We start from the raw sequence: 20,602 nt of genomic DNA, 5'->3' as shown, positions 1-20,602 counted from the left end.
TTGTAGCTCGAGTGGTCCTGTCTAAGCTTTCTTTATGCCTAATGAACTGCTTTAGTGGTTGTGGAGCAAGGGAGTGTAAGACTTTATATATTAAACAGACTCTTTTAAGTTTCACTAAGTAATTGAAGTTCAGTAATTTATGTTTTTTTAACACATAACAGTGGTGGTGGGAAGTCGGTTTTTTGTCAAGTAGTTTTAAACTTCTTTTATAAATGTTTTCAATAGTTTTAAGTGTTGTTGGACAAACAACTGACCAGGACATCAAACAATAGTCCATATGCGAGATGATCATTGAGTAAAAATAAGTTTTTGCAATATTCATATTTAAATTATTACGTATATTATTAAAATTTCGATTATTAAATTTAAGTACTTGGGACACTTTATTTATGTGACTCTTTAAGGATAATTTTGGGTCTAGAATGACCCCAAGATATTTAAATTCTGGGGCTAATTCAAGCTCTACTCCATCCAGGAATATGTTTGACTGCTTCAAGTTTAAGGGGCGTTTGGAAAAATACATACAGACAGTTTTTGAGGTGTTCAACATTAGGCATGAGTCCTCCAGCCAGCTATGCATTAATGCTAAAGCAGCTGTAAGATCTTTTGCCACCTGCTGGACACTATTTGCTTGCGTATATATAACTGCATCATCCGCATACATTTGAGCAAATATATTTGGACAGACTTCAGGTAAGTTATTGATAAAAAGAGAGAACAATAAGGGCCCAAGAACAGATCCTTGAGGAACCCCAATATCACAGTCCAAATATGGAGATTTAACCCCATCCAACACCACACACTGTTTCCTGTATGAGAGATATGAGGCAAACCACTGAAGAGCCTGACTAGAGATATTAAACTGAGTCAATCTGGACAACAATATCTGATGGTTTACAGAGTCGAAAGCCTTCTTCAGATCTAAAAATACAGCCCCAACACAAGGACTCTTGTCCAGCAAGCTCTTCAAGTTCTCCACAAACATACACAGGGCAGTATCTGTGGAGTGATGTGCCTGAAAGCCAAACTGCAATGGATGTAATGAGGGTTGGGTGTTTTCTAGGTGAGCAGTGAGAAGTTTAACCACCCACTTCTCAGCTATTTTAGATACGACCGGGAGTATGCTTATGGGGCGATAATTAGCCATGTCAGTCTTCACACCTGCTTTGAAAATTGGTGTAACTGCAGCAATTTTCCAATCTGTTGGAACAATGGAGTGTTCGAAAGACATATTCAAAACATGAGTTGTTGGACGTACAAGCAAATCCATATGTTCCTTTAGGAAATTTGTGTTAATACCATATACATCAAGTGCTTTTGATTGTTTTAAACCTATAATTAGTTTAGCAACTTCAGTGTCTGAAATATGAGTGATGGTGAACAAATTTTGACCAACATCATTCACATTATCTGTCAGGGTTCCTGGGTCGGTGACCCAGTGTTTTCAGTTTTGTCACGTTTAAGTTATGTTTACATTATGTTGCCACATCAATGTTCTCACTCTCTGTTTTTCCTGTGTCAGCTCGTCTCTTGTGTCATTAGCCAGATTATGTTCAGCTGTGTTCTCACTGGTCTCTCATTATCATCCGCATCAGTTTGTGTATTTAAGTTCTCAGTTTCCTCCACTTCTTTGTCGTGTCATTGATGTTCTCGTGATGTTATGTTGTCGTTCCCGTTAGTGTTCTCCCAGTTCAGTCAGCCATTCAGTTATCCAGCCAGTCAGTGTCCGTTCACCCTCTGTTCATCCACTCCTTATAATAAACCTTCACCAGTCTTCACCTACCTGCGAGTCCTGCGTTTGGGTTCCTTCTTCCTCGCCTCCACACAAAACCTGACATTATCAGAGCATACGACTGAGTCAAAGCTCTGACTGATCTCCTTAACAGATGAAATAAAGAAAGTGTTTAAGTTACTGGCAATAGATAGAGGCTCTCTAACAATAGAGTTCTTTACATAAAGTTCAATTGTATTTTTACTTTTGTTTGAATGACGGCCAAGTAATTTATTTAGGTGTTGCCATATAATTTTACCATTACCTTTGGCTCTTTCAAGTATATTTATAAAAAAATTTGCTTTGGCCTGTCCCAAACTTCTTGTTACTTTGTTCCGCATTGAAGTAAATCTCTGTCTATCCAGAGTTAGACCTGTTTTCAGGAACTGTTTTAGTAATTGATCTCTTGTTTTCATTAGATTCTTGCACTCTTTGTTTAACCAGGGCAAATTAGATGTTGTCCTTATTTTTTGCCGACCTCTAATAGAGTATGTTGATATAACATCCTTGACAATGTCAGTGAAGTGACTGCTGCAGAATTGTGGATCATCACTACACAATAAAGGCTCCCAGTTAACTGATGCTAATGCTTCTGCTACATTTTGTCGCTGACTTCTTGGTATAAATTCATAAAAGGATCTCCTATTAGATGAACTTAAAATACCCAAGTGATTCTTAACCCGTGATTTTATAAGTTTTCTAGAAAATAATATAAAATTTTGGTCTGAAATACCAGTGATAAAATTATAAGATTTAATAATTCGCTCGGGCTTATTACTGAAAACCAGATCTATTTTAGTTTTAGAGTGTCTCGTTATTCTTGTGGGTTGTTCAATGTGTTGAGTAAAGTTTAAAGTCTCCATTATGTTCTTGAGTGTTTTTCTGTCCTTTCCACAGTCCCAGTTGACATTAAAATCTCCCATTACAATTATTTCATTAGACTTATTATTTATAGTATGATATTTAAGTAATATCTATAGTTGTTCATAAAAAATATTCTGTGCGGAAGGAGGGCGATATAAACAGATCAACGTAAATGACATTTCTGGGGAAAGAGTGATTTTAACAGAAATGTGTTGTATTTCAACATCTATTGGTGAACTAAGTAAAGAGGAATCCAGGTGTTTTTTTTTTACATACACAAGTATTCCTCCTCCTCTTGTTCCAATTCTATCCCTTCTGAATACTGTGTACTCTGGAAAGACAACCGCAGACTCAGGAAAGGAACTTGTGAGCCAAGATTCAGAGATTCCCAAAATAGAAATAGAAATAGAAATATTGGAATTGCTTAGAATATGTTCCAGTTGCTCTTGCTTTGCTAACATACTGCGAATGTTAATGTGTCCACATAGAAGCCCCTTTGGTGTATTTTTAGTGTCCCAGATTACTTTAGCCTGATTAAATGTCTTGCAGATCTTTGTTCCTCTGTAACTTTTAATAGCAGGATTTCTTGTCGTTTTGTTGACAATGCTATGAGCATTTAATGATGAGAAACCCTTTACCGGAGACTGTAATTTGGGTACAGCAGGTGGGGGCCCAGGCAGCCAAGATGGAAGCCCAGACAGCCGAGGTGGAGGCCTGAGCAGCTGAGGTGGAAGCCCAGGCAGCTGAGGTGGAAGCCCAGGCAGCTGAGGTGGAAGCCCAGGCAGCCGAGGTCGTCAACTAAATGGAAAACTGGAGAAAACTCCCTGACAAATATAAAGCAGCTGAAGGCTCAGGATTAAAGATTTTATGCATGTTGAGGTTAATGCGGTTGGGGTTTTGTGCTATATGAATAAAATTGAAGTGAATAGAATAGACTGGGAGATTTCTTAAAATCTTTTCTGAACGGATTCAATGAGAGTGACTTGAGACGGACCTGTCACATAATCGCTAAGGATAATAATGGATTGCATTTATACAGCACTTTTCCACTATTCAGTCACACACTGGTGCAGGCAAACCACAGTTGTAGCCACAGCTGCCCTGGGGCAGACTGACAGAAGTGAGATTGCCATATCGCACCATCTGCCCCTCACCAGTAGGCGGTGGGGTAAAGTGTCTTGCCTAAGGACACAACGACCAGGACAGAGAGAGCTGGGGGATTGAACCGGCAACCTTCCAGTTAAAGATGAGCTTCCCAACCCCCTGAACCACGGTCGCCCCACGTAGGGTCAAACTGGTGGATAGCAAGATATCCCTGTGATCTCCCATTACTCAGATTGAGCTTGTTTGATGGACGGATTGAAGATGGAGTGACAGTCAGCACCCAAACGTGGTGTGTCTGGAACACACTTCCTTTAAACCACATGTGTCAAACTCAAGGCCCGCGGGCCACATCTGGCCTGGCGGACATTTATATCTGGCCCGCCTCTGTTACGCAGAGAGGCGTGGTGAGGGAAACAGACTTCACTCCATCCTAACTGAAGTAATTGCTTTATTGTCTCTTGCCAATATCATGCACATACAGACAGCAACTTCTCAAAATGGCCCCCAATCCATTTCCTGCCCACTTTAAACACTCTAAAGACCACGCCTTCCCAATTCAGACTGGCCTATAAAAGAGCTGTAATTGAGGCAGGCCTCCTCTTTACTGGGAAAACAAGATGGCCGCCACAGAAGTAACCTGCGGAACACTTTGTTGCATTAGTGCTTCCCAACACCGCGAGACAATTTTATGTAGATTCATTATCACTGTTATGCATGGCCTGGCGATATGAGGGGCTAATAACACACAAACTGCAGATCCCAAAATGCAGTGCTGCTGGGAACCGCTGGGAACATTCCCGCCTCAATCAAGTCCAACTTCTGTTATTGCGAAGCTAGCCCCTCACAAAAACGGAGCCTTTCAGCACCGGTGGGAGGCTGAATATATCTTTACAAACATATATTTTATAAACCCGTGTGTCTTATTAGTGGAGCTAATGTGGCTGTAATTAAGGAATTTAATTTAAGATGGCACTACAAGACAAAACATCAGGATACCCCAAAAAACTTAAATGCAGAGCAGAAACTACAGAACGTAGAAGACCTACAGAAGAATCTGACATTTCAGCAGACTTTTTTCACCAGAGCAAAATCACAAAGTGAAGCTGTTGTGAAAGCAAGTTTTATTGTAGCAAAGGAGCCAAATCAGCCCAGTACTGCATGATGAAGCTGTGCGACGTCTTGTGTCCAGACAAAACGCAGATTTTGGCAAATGTGAGCCTGAGAAGAAATGTATGTCAAAGTGTAACCGACATGAAACTGCCGTGGGACAAACAACTGATGGAGCGCCGGTGTTGTGCGGTGAAAAAAGTGGACTAGTCGGCAGGATGCGAGTACAGATGCAGGAGACCTGCACGGTGAGTTAACAGCATATCACTGCATCACACACCAGGAAAGGCTGTGTGGTAAAGCCCTCAAAATGGAGCATGTAATGATCACCGTAACGCAGACCGTGAATTTTATCCGAGCTAAAAGTTTAAATCACCGTCAGTTTCAGTCTTTTATGTGGGAAATAGATTCAGAGTTTGCCGACATTTCTTATCATACAGAGGTCCGTTGGCTGAGTTGGGATAAAAATTCTCAATACAGTTTTTGAGCTAAGCAAGGAAATCTGTCAGTTCATGGGCATGACATGTATGATGCGGTGAAGGCATTTCAAGTGAAGCTGTCACAAATGCACCAGTGCAACCTGCCTCACTTTCCCTGTTGCCAAGTAATGTTGAACCAAGTCAGCGCAACAGTGTTCCCAAATGCACACTTTGCTGATAAACTGTTCGCGCGGCGCTTTGGTGACTTTGAAGCACAAAATGAGAATTTCGAGCTGCTTCACAACAGTTGACATAGAAACTGCACCTGTGTAGATTCAGATGGAGCTGCATCCTAATGGGACCCTCAAGGCAAAGTACAACACTGAACGGCCCGCAGAGTTTATCAGTTCCATTCCTGAATGGAACTAACTTTCTCAATGCCCCAGCTTCGCCTACATGTGGCTTGAACCTTATATATGTTTTCATGTATTTTTTTCTGGGATTTTTGGCAGCATGTTCATATTTCTAACTTGCATAATTTTGACAGGATATATTTTTATGGAGAGCAAAATATTTAAAGTTAAAGTTTAATTTTCTTTAAGTTTATTTGTTCTGGAATTATATTCCTGTCTGTTTTTATTCGTAGTTATGTTTAAAAAGAATCGTTTTAGTGTGTTCAATAAATGTTTATCTTGTTTGGCCCGCGACCTAAAGTGTGCCTTGAGGTTTGGCCCCCTGTGCAATTGAGTTTGACACCCCTGCTTTAAGCAGTGGTACTTGAAGAAGTATGCAGCATTTTAAGAAAGCGATGAACTCTATAGGAGAGGGCAATGTACCATCACATGTATCCAAGTATTCAACTGCTTTGCCATCCAGAAAAAGCTTTTGAGGCGACTGTGAATACAAAGCCACAGCATTGAGTGAATCATGCCCTCTCCTTTTCCATAGATGACTTAAAGCCAGGGAGACCTTGCCGCCTTGGGTCATGTTGTTTTCTGTGACTCCTTGTTTCCCAAAGGTTGGTACGATGCATGAAGCAGCAAAAGTTACAACAAAGGGAAAATCAAAAATATATGTAGTGCACAAAATTGACTTGGGTAACAATGTGCATGAGTTCCAGGTTTTTGTGAAGGTTGATACTCCGACAGTGTGGGTTACATGGAGCTTAAAAACTGGCCAAACAAATACATTTTGTATGAAAAAGTAGAAGGTGGATTGTACAAATTTCTTGAATAGTATGTACCCCACAGCAAGCCATATTATGTCTGATAATCCGAGTAATCACACTGCTAACTTTAAGCCTTAAAATACCCAAATGAATGGCACATACTCCACATGCAATTATTCAAATGGGAGAAATTTAAATCATTTTGGACCAGGCTGTAAGCGTGTTTATTCTAGTGTAAATGTTAAAATGGGATTCTGTAGTCATTTATGGAGCCAGCCGATATTTGACCATTCCACCCTGGGAGTCATCTCTGCTTCTCTCTTATTATTCACAGCTGAACTGTGCACTGTATGTAGCAAAAATGCCATTGTTATTTTATTAACAACAGAATGCGGGTGTTAAAGACAAATTTAACGTGATAACAATAACTTGCCGCCTCCCTGAGCCTATCTCCAGTTTCTTCCTGTTAAACTCTCACTGTCAACCATCGACTCTTTACTGTGACTGCAATATAAAGATGAGGCGACTTTTGTTGTGAATTAAATTGAATTGAATTGAACTGAATCTCCAGCACTCTCAGCAACCATCGACTCTTTACTGGAGCTCTGGTTCTGTTCTGCTGCCTCAAATCTCAAACTCTGTTGAGATGTCATGGTACAAATTTATGGCACATAAAAATGTGCTGATTTGCTTTGTTTGAAGAACTCATAACTCTTTATGATTGTCTAAAGGTGCAAAACAATCTCTTATAATCAGGATGTTTGCAGTTTTATATGTGCACATACTTTGAAAACAGGAAGTGTGTGGTTTCCTGTTAGTACTGTATATTTTCAGAGGGTATAAGCAGGATACCAGCAGATCGGATCAGAGATGGAGGCTTTAATCACAAATCTTGCTTCAGGAAAACGGCGTACTTACATTGTCATCATTGTGATCTTTACCATTTCTGTTTTATTTAGCGGCAACTTTGAATGCACTTGCAAATCACGAGCGTCTGACTGCAGCATTTACATGTTTCTGCCTTCTATAATAATATTTCTCTTAATGCTGTGGACCAGCAACTCCTTTCAGAGAGTCTCTAGATTCACATGTGATGGTACATGTGGCTCTAAATGCTGCAGGTTTTGCGGTTCGTTTATCCGTCGCTTTTTAAAGGCATCTTTGGTTAGTGTGCTGTGGGCTGCGTATCTGTTTTTCCGTGGAGACTGGTATGTCTGCTGTATGAGCCGTCTCTCTAACAGAACAGACGAGGCACAGTTACCCTGCAAAGACAAGTGGAAGCTCACTATTGAGGAGCGACTACGCATCACTGAGCTGAACAACGAGTCCAGGGTTAGTGGTATTTTCTTCCTTATTCATATGTTTTAACCTGTCATATTAACACAACAATATGAATGCATTTTGTGTTTCTTTTTCAGAGAGTTGGCTACTTTTTGCTCATGTTTGTCAATGGAGCAACAGCACTGATATCATTAATTAACTGGAGAAAATGCTGTAAAAAAAATATCAAGTCGCTTTGACAGAAGAAAAACTTATTACAAACTGATTTTGGAGGAGGAGGGCATGGTGCGGAAAGAACTTTTAAGGAAAAAGGCAAAAGAAAAGCTGACTGATTTCCTGAAGACAATGATTGAGGAAGGACAATGGGAAAAATGTTTCAATGTTGCAGAAGAACTGATTAAAAGGGAAGAGAACTCACTTTTTGAACTGGAGGAGGCCAGAACAGTACAGTTTCAGGTAAACACACTTTAGTCCATTTTTTACAGGGCAAAACAAATGATTAAACGCAAAGTGGTGTATAAGTGTTTGGTATTTTATAAACCTTCCTCCAGAAATCTGAGTTAGTAAGTCATTAGAGGCCTCTCCTTATTAATCTCAATGCAGTAATCCATACTTTTGATGAAATTTTACCACAGAAACATCACTGGAATCAGAGAAATAGCACTGTGTTGGTTTAAATTGTATTTGTAAGATAGACTCCAGTTTGTTATGAAAATTAGGAGTTTTTCTCAGATACTAAAGTTGCTCTTATATGTCTGGGATAAGATATTCTTCTAGGAAATGTACATATCATTAAGACATGACAGCCTCAAATTAACTTTTGCTTCTATATCTGGAGAACACTATTTAGTGTTAAAAATCTTATAAACATGCTGTCTAAGCTGATCCTTTGGCATTATTGTGGTCTAGATAAATATCAATAAAAACAGTGATGGATCTCTTTTTACTAGGATATCTCCTTCAGTGTGCACATCAAACATCCACTAAATTGTATGTCTATATATCTCTCATCCATCTGATTTGCAAAATTCAGGTGTTTCATTCACTTCAATGGCTACAGTCATGCAGACTGCTTCTACAAACATTTGTGAAATAACGAGTCGCTCTCACCCTCTGGAGGTCACCAATTTCCTGAATCAGTGACTACAGACCTCCAAACTTCTGATTAGCTCAATAACAGTGCATAGACAACTTGGGGCCTCTTAGTTCCAGTGAAAAGAACTCTTTATGATTCAAGACATTTTGGACAATTTCATGCTTCAAACATTGTGTTGTTTCACTGAATCCTCTTCCTGACATAGGTCCAGAGGGGTTTGTGTCTCCATCTGTTTTCGAGCTGGAAATCTTTTTTCTTAATTGGGGATTGTTTAAACCTCTGCACTAAAGATGCACACTTTATTGACTTAAATGAACATTATGTCTTGCTGGTATCTGCATGTCTTTTCTAAGCTTGAAACACTTGCAATCTGTCTAGCAGTCACTAGAGGACACTGCTGCCTCAGCTTTTACTTTTTCATCTAAGGAGTTGCTGTTCCTCACGTTTCTTTCACTATAGTTCATATTTACCTTGTTTCTACAAAGTGGAAAGGCCCATATTCTCAAAGCAGTCGTACACACACACACACACACACACACACACACACATTACTTTGTTACTTTTTGATTGATTTGAAGACTTGTAACCAGAGCAGATTCTAGCCTATATGTAAGGACATGCAGGTAGATATAACAGGCAAGTAGTTTAAAGTTAGAACAGCTGACTAATGAATTAAAGGTTGCTGGTTTGAGAGTGTTCAGATGTTGGCATCTCCAGAGTGTGACTGGTTAAACATAAACATTAAATGAACTTTTGATTAGATGGAGAAGATGCACATTTGGACTGGCCGAGTCACATTTGCCTACAACTAAAACCAAGCTTTTAATGCATATCTGTATATTTCTTTTCTTTTTCAGCACCTTCAGTCATCTGACTCAGAACAAAGGCTACTGGAGATTTGTGAAGGCTGACCACTTGAATCCAAATGCATTAAGAACAGCGTTTTTTTGTTTTTTTCTTAATTTACGTCCCTGCTTTTCATATTTGTATTACAGAAGCAAGGAAGTTACGTTTTTACAGTTCATATGTTTGTACTTCTACTTAAGCAGAGAATATCTGTACTTGCACCACTTCAGGTGTTAGCAGCCAGATGGCAGACTGGTGAAATGCCCAGGGTGTTGGGTAACCTGTCTCCCACCTTGTGACAGTAAGAATAGGATCCAGACCAATTAAGATGCTGAATTAGATAAATAGAATAAAATGGATAAATTTATTTGCAGTAGCAGTTACAGAAGACTTTTTTGAAAAAAAAAAAGTAAATACTTCTTTTTTTTTTCTTCTTCTTCTTAGTTTTCTCATTAGGGCATTCTTGCTGAAAGTGTGGTCGCAAATTTTGAAGCCGTCATGATAAGCTTATCCCACCAATGATGTGGATCCAACTTTTTTTTTTAGATCCAAATAAAATCATTGCACTCAAAAAGATCCTCTGGAAAAGAGTAGAATTCTTGGAACAGAGTTTAATACACTATTAATATGAGCAGTAAGAAAATGCATACAGAGAATGGTGAGGCGATACACAGCAGAAAGCAAGCGAAGCAAAACCCTGAGGTATACAGCCTTAAGCACAGACAACAGAGATGGACAGAAAGCAGCAGCAGAAAAAAGAGCAGTGCTGGGGTGTCCTCTGGTCCCCTAATATATAAGGACCAGTATCCCCTCCTTCCGCTGCTAGGTAACTTTCACACCTGTCCTCCAGCCAGAAACAGCAGCTGCAGGGTCAGGTAGCAGCCAAGGTCCTGGCCAAAGGCCAGTCAGGACTCTGGCTACCCTTTGCTTGGTACCCCTTTGTACCCAGAGGTACCACCTAAAAACCCCATGAATAAAGAAGAACAAAAATGGTGAAAATTTAAACTAAAGTGTGTTCAGTTTATTTGCTAAAATACTTCAAAGCAAGCTGTAAATAGGACATACCAATTTATATAAAGATCCCACACAGTTGTTGCTCAATCAGCTCTGTTGGCTTCTCTAAGGCTACGTTCACACTGCAGGTCTTAATGCTCAATTCCGATTTTTTTTATCAAATCCGATTTTTTTTGTTTGGTTGTTCACACTACAAATAAAATGTGACAGCAAACACACTCTAGTGTGAACGGTTCACGGCCCTCAAAGCGGCCCACATGCACAAAAGAAGGCGTCACACACAACGCGCTCTGTTTACGGAAGTAAAAATGGCGGCTACAGAGCTAGTAGGTGTTGTTGCAGCAGTCTATCAATTTCTGCACAGTCGTAACGGACAGAATTTTGACAAATTAATTAGACAAAGAAGGACAATGAGAAAAAAAAGAGCCCGTGCTTTAACAATGGCCTTGTTTGGAGCAGTGGCTGCTATCTCCATGCAGAGGTATATATGGACACGGAGTGGTTTGTCTTCTCCGGCGCTGATAATTGGCGTCTGTCTTGTGTCAGTGACGTAAGAGACTGATTTAATGCGACATGACCGTTCAAACAGCAGTCGCTTTCTAAAACATCACATACAGTGGGATGCAAAAGTTTGGGCAACCTTGTTAATAGTCATTATTTTCCTGTAGAAATCGTTGGTTGTTACAATAAAAAAATGTCAGTTAAATATATGATATAGGAGACACACACAGTGATATTTGAGAAGTGAAATGAAGTTTATTGGATTTACAGAAAGTGTGCAAACAGAGCTACCTAGATCACTTAAATTACACAATTGAAAGCATATGTGTATTGTTTGTGTATTTATACACAAGCACTCATATATATTTCATTTCATTTCTTTATTTATTTCACACTTGGTACAACAGTTTCCACAGTTAGTTCTTTCAGACAAACCAACCACACTTTCTATTGGTATAGCACTGCAACCATGTGTGGAAAAAGGAGCAGGAAGAAGAAAATATTCTTATTAAACCCTGCCCCCTATCTGCAATCCAACTTATTACAAGTGGGCACCAAAAATCAAGGAACAAACTAACATTTATCTCCGGTTCTAACACAAACCAAACAACAAATTTACAATCAGCAATAAACCTCTCAACATAGTAACAAGGAGAAAAGATAAGTAAATAAAATAAAATGAGGCAAAAAATAAAGGATCCTTTTTCAATTAACTCCAATTTCGTTCACGTTCTTCATATTGAGTTATCGTTTTAGACATGTAACGCTTTTTAAAACAATGTAAATTTATACAATTCTTTAGATTATAATGAAGAGAGTTCCACAGTCGTATACCCCTAACCGTTGGACTCATTAATCTTTGTGTAGTCCTAGCTAGCTGATGGTTAAAATAAAATTTCCTTCTGTTGTGTCATGGTCCGACAGCCCTCACCTGGCTGCCTGCCCATGTGTTATTGCGTGCATGTTGCTCCCTTCCTCTCTCTCCCTCTCTCTCTCGTAACGGGATTGTTTACCTCCGAGCGGTGATGAGCATTCCCGAGAGTGTTCCCGCGCAGAGACTGGCTGCACCTGTTGTTGATCGGAGCCGACCAGCTGTAGTCAATTAACCACCATCTCCCGGGCTGCCTTCTTAACAGGGCGATCGAGCTTCAGTCAGCGCTGGATCATTGTGTAAAGCACGGTAGAGCAGCACGGACCGTTTTTGTGGCAGTTTATGCTGAGCTGAGGATTGTTTAGTTACTCTGCGTGTCTGCTGCCCTCAGGTGAATGTATGGCTATTCACCCTATGCAGCGAGCGTAACATAAGAGGAGATGGTTCCAGGAACGACAGGACACATCGCTTTGTCTTTGTGTCTTTAACTGAAGACCCTTTTTTCCTCTTTTAATTTGTAAGACTGTGAACATACAGTAAAATAATACGTAAGCATCAGTATTGACATATTTTGTAACCAAAAACAGAAGTTAGCAACATAGCTTTTCTTATGCTTTACATTCACCATAAACATCTTTCCTTATATGTTCAAATACCCTTTTAAGTAACAGGAAAGTAACAAATCCTACAGAAAATAAAGCTAGACATCGATTACCTACAGATTATGGTTCAACAAACTCCCCAACGATGTAAACTGGGCTTAAAGTTGTGCAGCTTTTTTTCTGCTCCAGGCATTTTCTCACACTGCCTGCGTGAACTTCTCCTGCTGTTTACAACACATCACCAAAAGGGGTCAGTGAAGTGCACACAAAATAACTAAAGAAGAAGCCACAAAACTCAAGGGGTAATAAGAGATAACTCTTTATTGTCATTGCACACTGCCCACTGGTGGGAACACTGAAAGAAATGCGCCCACAACTGAAAAATGCGCCAACCCAATAAAGCAACAACAGAGGGGCAGAATAGTGTGTGTTTGTGTGTTTGCCACTAGAAGGGAAACCGAGAGAGAGATCACGGGAGCTGGACCGCCACTTGGGATTACTGTTTGGAAGGAGTCACTACGTGTGTTTTCACTTCACGGCCACGAGCACTGCTAGGAGAGAGGAGGAGACCACACACCTGGGCACCCATCACTATATATATATATATATATATATATATATATATATATATATATATATATATATTTTGAACTGTTGCACCTTTACTGCACTGTAAATAAATCCACTGTCTTCTCCTAAAGGCGTTCCGCATACGAGTCGTGTTTCTACACATACCCTGACATGCTGTCTTCTCCCCGAACACATTAAAAATAATCTTTGTAACTTAAAAGGCAAAATATTATTTTCAGCCTTAAACTTAATTAATAGTGTCCGTAGTTTCACTAAATCTCCTAATTTTAATAGTTTCGATTTTATAAATAATTTTTATGTTTCTATATTTAACTCTATATTTAACTTTCTTATGAATCATTCAGTATCACTTTTTGCCCCCTTTGTTTTCTGTAATAAGTTTAGTGCACAGTGGCACACACATCCTCCAACCACAAACCCATATTTTTTTGTTTATTTCACCCCCATTTGTTTTACAGGCAAAAATGTTCGGGTGGAGTGGGGGCACAGGCCACCCCCACCAGACCCCCAGGTGCCACCCCAAGCGTGCACACGCAGCATCCAATGCAACATCCTCAACCACACACACCATATTTTGCTCCATTGCGGTTTATTTCACACCTCAAACTGAATTTAGTAAACAATTAAGCAAATACTAGTAATCTGCAATAAATGACAGGTAGTAATAAAATAAACTACTAACTCTTTTACGCGACTTTTACAGTCAGTTAAAGATTAACAGTTTAACATATTTTATTGGACTACGTCGGCGGACCACTAGCAGGTATTTTTGAAAACCCGCAGTTGCTGTTTCGAGAACTGAACTTCAGGTAAACGCAGCGTTTCGATTAAACCAAGTTTAGGTGGAATTTACGGAGTCATTTTTAAGTCATGATGGAGTTTTTACAGCTGGATGGATGCGTGATTACATGGATAAGGTTAGTTATGAGTGTGGCCAACGAGGATTACAGAGAGTTACAGGTTTTGTATTGAGCTCGCAGTTTGAAATACTTTTTCGCTTATAATCATTTAAAAAGACACAAAGCTGGAACGTGCAAAGTTTTTAGCTGCCTAAAATTGATCTCTCATTCTCTACCTCCCTCTATGTTGCTACTTCAATCATGCGTTTGTCAGGCTGTGCACCACGTTATTAAACAACAGCAGCACGTTTAAGCTTGAGTCAGCTGTTGTTGAGATGGATGTTTGCAGAATGGCTGTTGGTCATGATAGAGAGACAAAATACTGTTACTGTTAATCAGGGCTGGACTGGGACTGAGAGAAAAAGGATCGCTTTCTACATAGCTGACAGCGGCCTGGGGGAGGTTTTGACTAGAGACAAAGCCCACCATCTGGATGAACAAAGAGATTGAAAATGACGGGTATTTTTGTAAACGCAGCTGTGACATCATTCAGGGTACAAAACGTCGCAAAGCGTTTATTTCTGGGAACTTGTGGTCAAGAGGTACCTCCAGCCCTGCAGGTTAATACTGGCAGTGTCACCATGCCAGCTGACTTTCAGTTGAACTCAGTTACACAGCGATAGAAAGTATTTACTTGCTTTCAGGTTTCAAAAGAAACCCAAAAAAATGGATTATCTTCTTTTTTAATAGGCAGAAGCTGCAATTTTTGTATTATTAACTGCCCAAAAATATGTGCACTATATGTCAGTTGCGTGACTGTCCTTGAACTGAGTAAACAGACAAAGCACTGATTGTATCTCTTGGTCAAAGAGATCTTTGGGTGGTTAAAACCTCATTCTTTTTTTATCGGATTACAGGGCGTTGAATGATGGTTAAGAGATTTTTTTTTTTTTAAGCCATGTTTCCAAAGTAAGAGCCCCCCGACGGATGGTCTGGATATACCAAATATAACGTCTCAGAACACTCCAGCTCACATGTTAGTCTGCTCCAAGCATTCCCACAAAGGTCAGTGTTTTGTAGTAGATTAATAAGTCACACGTTTTTCTTAACATAATTGGTGATATGGGGAGGTTACAAGACAAGTCTGGCGCTGAACAGAAATTGTCGCACTATGCTTCTTTATTTATTGTGCATTAATAGTGAATTGTCCTGACACAATATTGCGTTTCGCTTCTGTTATTGCCACGTTACATTGACAAAAACATATACTTTTATTCACAGGATAAAACAGTTGTTTTGTATCACTAATTGCCCAGTGCAATTACACCATACAATATTATTGTCACTGCTACATTTCTGTGATGCGTACCAGAAATTATTTCCACTACTAATTAATTACCGTTGAGCTCAAAGGTCCTATTAATAAACGGTTAACGAATGTGTATTTATGACGACGATATAATTATAAATCTGAGCGTGGTGAAAGTTGGGCAGCACGCTGTCTTTTGTCCACTCTGTGTGCTGTAAGGGTCTGACCCTCTCACTCCTTTGATTTTTTCCTCGTATCTTTTCTTTGCCTTTTCGTCGAGTCTATCTTTGTACGGTCCGGCATTGTTCTCCTTAGTTTTGTACATTCCTTTTTTGTGCGGCAAAGAAAAACCAAGAAGGTATTGGAACCGGAGAATGAACGTTTTGCGGTGCTGCAAATGCTTGCATTTGATGCAGTACTTGTTTTGCCACGAGTTCCCGGAATGCAATGCGCGAAAGTCACGTGATCTGTCAATTGCTATAGGAAAAACCATAAAGCCCTTGCATGAAAACAACTGCTTTGATGTACACTGCCTTGTTGGTATATATGTATCAATCTAATAAACTTAAACCTACACCACTCCCTATTCTGGATTTTAAACAGTACATAGCGGAAACAAAAAGTCTGCTTGGTCGAGTTAACCTCCTGAACTATCTACAACACATGGTAGAAACCTTAAAATAAGATCAAGAACACTAGAGGTGAGACATGATCATTAATTAATATTAAAATTAATAAATGGCAGATTTAGTGATATTTTCATAAACACCTCCTTTCCTTTTTTTGTTTTCCATTTTCTTTAGTTTGTCTATAAGATTGCTAAACAAGGGGGAGGGTGCATCCGGCCTCCTCGACTGTAATTGGTCCAGGCCAGAGTCGATCATGACCAATTGGCCAATCCAACACCTTTCATTATATATACCCTTCCTAAAAAAAAAAAAAAAAAAAAAAATCCATCGCCCATAAAACAAAAATCGCCAGCGGCCCACCGGGCAAATGCCCGGTATGCCCGATGGCCAGTCCAGCTATGCTGTTAATCTGACCATCTACAGTTTTTACACGCTTACACAGGCAGTTACTGTCCCTCTATTTAGAAAGGCAGAGGCGTCACGGTGTAATTATTTTACGTGTAGTTGTTTTTTTTACTGTGTAATAATAATATTCAACATTGCTATCAATACATTTTTCAAAAAATGTCTCTCTGTGCAAAATGGGTTTAAAAACATAAACAGCTGTGGGATACTGTTTGTCCGTGATTTGAACCGAGGGAACAAATCGTGGCAGGATCAGCCTGATATTATTTGTATCCCACTGTAACTTTACTGTATAAAGAGCTAACATCTCCAAAATGTCAGGAGTAGTTAGTCATTATGACAAGTGTTTGTGAACTAAAAATCAAGAATGTGGGATACTGTTTGTCCGTGATTTGGAGAGCCCAGCGCTGCTCCCGATGAAGGAAAGACCAATTCTGCAGGGGAGACCTACCTTGGCACTTGTGCAGGTGAAGCCAAAGGGAAGATATGCTTCACCATATTTTCTAGTCTTTGGCTTAGAATGAAGTTGGTTTGGAAACATATTCAGCTATGCTTCATCTCATGCTTTGCGTTTCTGTGGCCGCCGTGCTAGCAGTGTCCAAGCGTTTTGTTTTTTCCCCCCTTTTCATGCTGCGCCCCCCACATTTTGGGAAGGTCTGAGTTAACCCTGTGGCACGCGTGCCTAGGGTTGCCGACCCCTGGTTTATAAGGTTGGAAACCTGCCGTCAGCTGAGACTGAAGAAGTCACTTGGACGAGTGAAGAAATGTTTCTCCCACTGATGAACACAATTAACTTTGTAGGATTTCCTTACCTGGAAGATTGAGCATGCATATAGATAAATAAATAAATACACACACAATCTCATTCATTTCAGTCTTTCATTCATTTCAACAAATAATCAATACAGGTTTTATGGTAACTATAATGCTGTATCTCCAAAAGTTGAATTTGTTCATCTGGACGTAGCGTTTTGTGGGAGAAACGTTTCGTCACTCATCCAAGTGACTTCTTCAGTCTCAGCTGACTGCAGGTTTCCCCAAACCTTATAAACAGTACATTTGCATAATGACTGGAAACCAAACAACCTCTAGCGAAGCGGATGGCACAACACAGAAGAGCTACCTCGTCAGGCCAGGACTCTGCAGTTTATTTACACCTACAGGCCAGTGGACACTCTTTCAACGATGAGGATGTACACATCCTGGACAGGGAAGAACGCTGGTTTGAGCGCGGAGTCAAGGAGGCCATTTACGTGAAAAGGGAAAGACCATCTCTGCATCGAGGAGGGGGCCTAAGGGTACATCTGTCACCATCTTACAATGCTGTGATTGCAGCCATTCCCCAACTCTCTGTGAATGGTACTCATGACCATTGATCAGTGTTCTTTGATCAGTGGGTTTTGGTCAGTGATTGTTGATCAGTGGTCATGGGAATTTGCATAATTATGATTAAGGAACTGACCTCACAGCCCATTGTTCCTTCAGTGGGCTGGTTTCAGTCATTATGCAAATGTACTGTTTATAAGGTTTGGGGAAACCTGCAGTCAGCTGAGACTGAAGAAGTCACTTGGATGAGTGAGGAAACGTTTCTCCCACAAAACGTCCAGATGAACAGAATCAACTTTTGGAGATTTACTTTCCTGGATGATTGAGAATGCATCAAGACATATAATGCTGTAGTTCTGTAGTATTTAGAGGCAGTCCTATGTACTTTTACTCAATGATGTGCAAAATAATTCAAATATTTAGATTACTGAACAGTTACAGTAATTATTCAGTAATGTGATTCAGACCACATAACAACAACGGATGAAGGATAAACTATGTAGCAATGAAATTTTATCTGCTTATAAATTCAGATCATTGCAGCTTTTATCTCTAAAAATCTGTCAGGATATTCGGTACCTGGGGTTGCAGAGTCCACAGGATACTGCTGTGTAGCTTCTTTTTGTCTATAATGCCTCCCTGAGGGTAAAAGCTCAAAGTGCAGGTAGTTTCCATTCACAACTCAGGAGGTTTCCCCTTTAGGTTTAAATTCACCAGCTGAGACCACATCTTACTTTTAGCTCTGACAGTATTGTGAGTAGATAATTGCAGATGGCTTGAGCATGAATTGAGGCTGCTTTGTTGCAAATATGGGGAAGGAGCGACGGGGCTGGACTGAACATAAGCTCTGATGGTGAAGCATGCTGGGAGTTTTGAGGCTTGAGGTAATGGGCCTGTCAACTCAGCTTAAGTTTATCATAAAAGCAGGAGATGGAGAGGGGGTTGACTGACTGGTTAGTTTACTTCATTTGAACTGAACTGCTGTAACATGAATCCAATTGAATTTCCACCTCAGCATGCATTCAAGTTCTACAGAGTCTTTCTAATGATCTACTAATTTTATTCAGGTGTGTTCGGGGATGCATGGAAAAGTTTCAGGACACCGGCCTTCGAGGACCGGAGTTTGACACCTGTGATAGATGATGCTGGTGAGAGCACATGAGAAGAAGGGAGCATCTTGAAGAATTATGAGGGGAAGGATTTGGAGCCAGTGGTTTGGGAGGATGAACTGCTGTAGCAAAGGGAGGCATGAATAGCATTTGACTGAAAAAAAAAGGCCTGAGCTGTAAACTTGGCCATGTGTTACTGAGAGCTGCTCTGACTGTCCGGTGCCACAAAGGTTAGCTGCTGCTCAAACTAACTCAACCTAAACTGAATTTTTAAAAAAGTCTGATGGATTCATACTAGATGATATAGCAATTCTTAAAAAAAGGACTTTTATCAGTAGGTCATCAGCCCATAACTAGGATAGTTTCTATTCAGATGCTTTGGCTGCAATAGCTGTGTTGTTTTCAATCTTTGTTTTTATCTCTTCATATTTACATAGTTTGGTTTTCTCTCTTTTTTCATGTGAAAACTCTTAACTAGACTGGGAAGCCTTGGGTTGATCATTGAGTTGATAACCATTTTTGTGCCACCGCTTACACAGATTACACATTTTGGGGTAACTTAACTCAGATGTGTAAAGATATTATGTGTTGTGAGGCAACAGTGCTAACCACCGTGCTGTGCTGCATACAGCATGCACTGCAGAGCTGGAGAAGCTGGCACCCTCAAGATGAAAAGGTATTAAGCGAACCCGTGTGGTTTTAATGCCATTTCCTCCTTGCACAATACAATGTAGAGTATGTGAACATAAAACTCTAAACGCCTCCCTCCTGTCTCTGTATCTGCACCATCTTTACAGCTAAATACTTATTTTCATGTATTCTGAAAGAATAGAGGGAATAATTTATGTGTGAATTTTAGTGTAAATATTCAGCATGTCCTGGTACTGGGTGAAATCTGTTATGTCAAATAATGCCTGCATCCTCCCAGTATACACAACGTGGCCTTTGCTGTCTGCAGTTCTGTTTTAGAGACCCATAAAAGCCATTTGAGAAGTTTAGTCACAGAGTTCAGCAAACTGTGCTTTGTAGTTTTTGTTCCCCCCTTTTCCTACTTACAAATTAGTTTTATTGTCAAATTGCTTCTGACTTTCACTTTCAGTAACTGTTTAGGTTTATGCACTGAAACTAGGAAAAAATTAGGAAACATTTTTAGATTGTGGTCCACTGAACACTGACAGACCCACCTCAGTGGCACTGATGGGATGAGACCATCCTCAGTCATGTTGTAGCTTAACAGAAAATCAAAGTTTAGATTACATCACTTTAACTGTATCTCTCTCAAGTTACCTCACTATTTTTCAGGAAATTACTAGAGAAAAAAAAAAGAAGGTGAAGGTCTGTGAACTTAACCTGAATTTTATTGTGCTGACACACAAGAACAAGGTTTGGAATTCACTGGCGGTCTTTTTAACAGCCGTAAGGTGTCAGACTTCACAGGTGTGCCAGCTGTCTATAGGCCTTGCCTGTCCAGTAAATATGGCAATGAGGTACACGATATCAAAAAAAAAATGTTGTTTCACTTCAATTCAACTTTATTTATATAGCACCAAATCACAACAACAGTCACCTCAAGGCGCTTTATATTGTACAGTAGATCGTACAATAATAGATCCAAAGATTTCAGTTTTGGTAAGTTACTAATATTTTATTCGATTGTTTCTGCACTGATTAGCAGCAAGTCTTCTACCATTAGTTTGTAGCTTAGTACTCTAAAATGGTCACTTCAGGTTAAAAAAACAAACAAAAACAA

The 20,602-nt window shown here is 39.8% G+C and overlaps 1 long non-coding RNA gene across 1 annotated transcript; it reads left to right on the top strand.

Moving 5' to 3' along the window:
* Positions 1–7,304: 7,304 nt before the first annotated feature.
* LOC116335485 lies at positions 7,305–10,736 on the top strand. The gene is made up of 3 exons (XR_004200649.2): positions 7,305–7,765; positions 7,852–8,170; positions 9,668–10,736. It is a non-coding gene; the product is annotated as an uncharacterized LOC116335485 (long non-coding RNA).
* The last annotated feature ends 9,866 nt before the right edge of the window (positions 10,737–20,602 follow it).

Source organism: Oreochromis aureus, linkage group 20 (genome assembly GCF_013358895.1).
Source record: "Oreochromis aureus strain Israel breed Guangdong linkage group 20, ZZ_aureus, whole genome shotgun sequence".
NCBI lineage: Eukaryota > Metazoa > Chordata > Actinopteri > Cichliformes > Cichlidae > Oreochromis > Oreochromis aureus.
This window is presented reverse-complemented; position numbering and strand designations above follow the sequence as displayed.